General features: G+C 39.9%; 1 long non-coding RNA gene across 1 annotated transcript; it reads left to right on the plus strand.

The window, feature by feature from the left end:
• The first annotated feature begins 431 nt into the window (after nucleotides 1-431).
• LOC132710871 (uncharacterized) lies at nucleotides 432-4,328 on the plus strand. Its single transcript, XR_009621597.2, has 2 exons — nucleotides 432-682; nucleotides 3,858-4,328. It is a non-coding gene; the product is annotated as an uncharacterized LOC132710871 (long non-coding RNA).
• Nucleotides 4,329-4,663: the final 335 nt, after the last annotated feature.

Genomic DNA, 4,663 nt, shown 5'->3' on the forward strand with positions numbered 1-4,663 from the left:
AAGCCACACTGATAAAGGCGGACCCTGTTAGCTTTTTGCAAGATTTTTTTAAAGACATGGATGTTTCTACAGCTATCTGAGTCAGGCAGGTAGATGAGCTCTGTTGTTAATGGTGTGCATTTTTAGTAAGTGTTATTTATTAATTTATTTAGGAAAATATATACGGCTGTCCACTCACTCTCAGTGACTTTGAGCGGCTTAGAAAAAAAGTGGGGGTTATTCAGGGGTGGGTTCTACTTATCTTTACTACCGGTTTGCAACGGGAGCGCACACGCGCAACTTCTGCGCATGCACAGATCGTCAATTATGATGTCTGGGTGGGTGGGCGGAGCCTCCCGCCACTTTTACTACCGGTTCTAAAGAACCGGACAGAACCAGGTGCAACCCACCACTGGGGTTATTGTTGCACTGGGGGGGGGGGGTGTCATCTTGTGAGACTCCAGACTAGAAACACACTCAGGATATTAACGATATCTTTATTGTAAAGTTACATTGACAGAATCTTGCGGGCTTGAAATTATATTTCTCCACTCACTTGGAAAAAACTAAGAAGGCTCCCTTCTGAGACCTTTGCCATATTTCATTCATTTTGCCGGCTCATCTGCCTGTTACCTGACCATTGCCAAGTCTGTGGCTCTTCCTCCTGCCTCCCAAAGTCATTCCCACATACCATTACTTTGAGGTAAGTTAGCGGCCTAAAATTTGAATAAATTAATAAATAAATTACAGGGTTATGTGCGGTAGGTTTTTTGCATTTCAATCTTTGCAATTCACTTGTGTGAGATGGGTGGCTATATAAACTACATAAATACATAAATAACATTTGTCCCACTCCCTTGCATACATACAATATAACCAACAATGCAACACACATGCAGGAATGGGGTGCTGGATAGAAGCTGTTTGTGGATCTATTTCTGTCAAAGATGCAATCCTAAAAGCGTTTTCTCCACTTCTCAGTAATCTAACAGTATTGCAATATTTGACATGCTCTGTTTTTGTCTTTCAATCTGTCTGCCTCCTTTATGTTTAACCGATCAAGTTATTCTTCTTCTTCGTGTGGAAATACTGTAACGCATGAAGCTTCAGCTGTCTAAATTCTATTAATATGTCAGGCGAGTAGTAGTTCATCCCTTCCCTTCCCAACAGAAGTGGACAATGTGGAACAGTAGCCTATCTATACACTAGTCAGAGGAAGCGGGTGGGTTCATTTAAATGCTGAGGGCCTTTTTCTAACAGAATATATCAATCAATAGTGATGTCGGGTACAACTGTTATTTTTTAATATCCTGGCCAACAGGTGAGCAAGCTAATTAAAAGGTAACCCACTTGCTTGTGGCAGAAATTTCCAACAATTTGTCTGGAAATTGCTTTGGCAATACTCCAGAAAGAGAGAGGGTGCTTTTAGATGAGGCTTTTAATATCTAATTGCCCTCTCACATTCAGAGAACTTTATGGAGGCATGGATAGGGAAGAGGTGAGCTTTCATACAGTGTTGCCCCCCTATTTGTAAGCATTGTTTTAGTCTTTTTGTCTTTCCTGAAAATCTGCTATGGAGGGGGCGAGGAACGGAATACAATAAGTACCCATACATTCTGGTTAAGACATCTATAAATTGTTGGTCTGGAACAGTAATGTTGACTCTGCTGGCGCCTCTCTCATTCTCTCTCTCCCCCCCCATCCCCCCTCTCTCTCTCACACACACACACACACACTGAACAAGAGAAACAATTCTCTTATAACCACTACAACCGGAACACTAATGTTGATACTGCTGCCCCCCTTTCTCTCCCTCCCTCCCTCTTTCTCCCCCCTCCCTCCCCCTCCCCCCCTCTCACACACACACACTGAACAGAAGAGAAACAATTCTCTTATAACCACTACAACTGGAACACTAATGTTGACTCTGCTGCCCCCCCTCTCTCTCCCTCACTCCCTCTTTCTCCCCCTCCCTCCCTCTCCCTATCTCTCTCTCTCTCTCACACACACGCACACACTAAACAAAAGAGAAACAATTCTCTTATTACCACTACAACTGGAAAACTAATGTTGACTCTGCTGCCCCCCCTTTCTCTCCCTCCCTCCCTCTCCCCCCCCCCCTCTCTCTCTCACACACACACACACACTGAACAAAAGAGAAACAATTCTTTTATCACCACTACAATCCATTTAGGCCACCTGGAATAGTGGCACTCAGCAGCAGCAAAAAATGCCGGGCATGAAGTAGAGGGCTAGGCCATGACTTCAGCCCTAGCATGAAGAAGGACTCTCGTAACTCAAAAATAATCTTAGATCTTTCTGTGTGCACTGTATCATCCCATAGATTTTTCATTAATACACAAATCTGGGGACCTCGAAGGCTATTCCAAAACATTTATGTTCTTTCCTTTAAGTTCTAAAAAGTTGTTTTGGAAGTCGGTTTTTTTCACTGACTGGAACTTTTAATTCCTACTAAATTGATGTTTTTTTGAATCCATCCTTAATTCCCTCTGGACCATATTTCCTGTGCCACTGGCAGCACATAGCCTCAAAGATACAGTACCTGTCCCTTTTTTCCTCCAAATGTATTTTATGTTTGTTTCGCTACTCCAAAGCACTTTATTCCAAAGCACTTGAGGCTTATCGTGTTTTCTTTTGCATATTTTAAACCATGATTTTTATGATGAGGTTGGAGAAAAGATTTTCTATTGAGAACTTTCCCATCAAATCATTGTTCTATATGCAATGTATACTGTGAATCTGTGGAGAGCTGTTCAGCATCAGCTAAACTTTTCAGCAGGGCATTTATAGTTACTATGGTGTCTGTGTTGTAGAGGTGACCAGTCTGGGGGCAGGACAGACAGAGGCTTTTCTTGGTCTTCAAACCAATGTTCTACAGAAAGTGAAGAAACTGCTGAATATTTAAGCAAAACAACAGTCTGAAACATTATCTCCAAATTATGCCATATTGACAAGAAAGAGATAAAGGTTTTGGAATAGCATTCATAAGGAAGATTCCTTATGAATTAAGATTCATAAATCTTAAAATCTTATGTGGGTAAGTGCCATTCTCTCCAGCAACACCAAGATCTCAGTCTACCATGTTTTCTAGCAGGAACAGCAAACCAGGATTGTGGAATTGTTAACTGTGAAGGTTTAATAGATGGTTAAGCTCACAGGAGGCCCTCTGCTGATTTCTGGAGGACCTCAGTATGTTCGTCCTCTACTAAGTCTATACCACTTCCTTCTTCTTTTGTTTCACTCATCTCCTTTCGTGTTGAAATGTAAAAATTAGGAAAGGGTTGCTAGTCACTCTGCCATGGACTCACCTCTGCAACCATGTTCACCAAAATATACAGAAAAGGCATTTCTGAGTTTGCCCAGACAGACAGGAAAAAAAGCTGCCTCAGTTTAAAAGCAAATGAAAACGAAAAGAAAAAAGAGGCACAGGGGAACTAAAACCACTGAGTATCTATAGGATGATTGTATAGGATATGGTAGGAATTAAAGATACAATACATTAGGAAACCAGCAAGCCAGGGAAAGCATATTCTTGCCAAAAATTGACAAAACGTATTACATCCTTAAACAAGCAAAACAGTATTTGAGTACACCACTAATGAAGTGTGCTGCAAGTTTCCAAGTTCTAATTATTAAATTTTCATCCAACAAAATGAGCATTAAAAACCCACAGAGAGATTTTCAGTCGCATTTTGGATGGCTATTTATATGCACTGAAATACTAGTTTACCGGAGCTATGTAACAGAAACTAAGAATGCACAATAAAATATACACATGAGAATTTCAAATAAAATCACTTCAACCCACATTGGTAAAATAATTTCTCATTCTGCCTTTCTTTGATCTCTCTCTACAGTGAGAACAATGCATAAACATGTGGACAGAAGAACCAGAGACTTTATGGTCTGGAGTAATGAGAGGCTGAAGACAAAGGATTAGGGTTATTTGCTAAAGGATTGACCCATATTATGACAATCCAAGTTCCTCCCATCCTCTCTTCAAAATAATTTTACAATTCTAACAATTCTTGGTTTAATTGATATTTAACACCATGTTTAAGGAAAAGATTTTTGTCAGAAAAGGACAAATTCTGTCCTTCACTTTGACCTGTAGCAGTCCAGTCATATTTGCAGCAATCTCTCACACTGACCACCAGCGAACTCTTACTGCACTACTATTAATCTTCTCATCATTCCCACCACCTTCCACTTATGACTGTATGACTGTAACTTTGTTGCTTGTATACTTACGAATTATATTGATATTGTTTCCTGATTGCTTATTTGTACCCTATGACTATCATTAAATATTGTACCTTATGATTCTTGATGAACATATCTTTTCTTTTATGTACAATGAGAGCATATGCACCAAGACAAATTCCTTGTGTGTCCAATCACACTTGGCCAATATAAAATTCTATTCTATTCTATTTACACTCCTTCTCCATTTTAGTATAGCATTATTATTGTTGATGTTGTTAAGATTTTACAGACTGCCCAATGCCAAAATAACTGTGGGTATCTTATGCTTAAAAATAGAATGCAATCAAAAGAACCTATGTTTGGACAAACCACACATTATATAGCATTGCAAACAATTAACTGGGGCTCCACAAACATCCTACCCCAAGACCTAGGAGAACAGCCACGTTTTAAAGAC

Source organism: Pantherophis guttatus, chromosome 2 (assembly GCF_059756535.1).
Source record: "Pantherophis guttatus breed Tessera chromosome 2, ASM5975653v1, whole genome shotgun sequence".
Lineage (NCBI taxonomy): Eukaryota > Metazoa > Chordata > Lepidosauria > Squamata > Colubridae > Pantherophis > Pantherophis guttatus.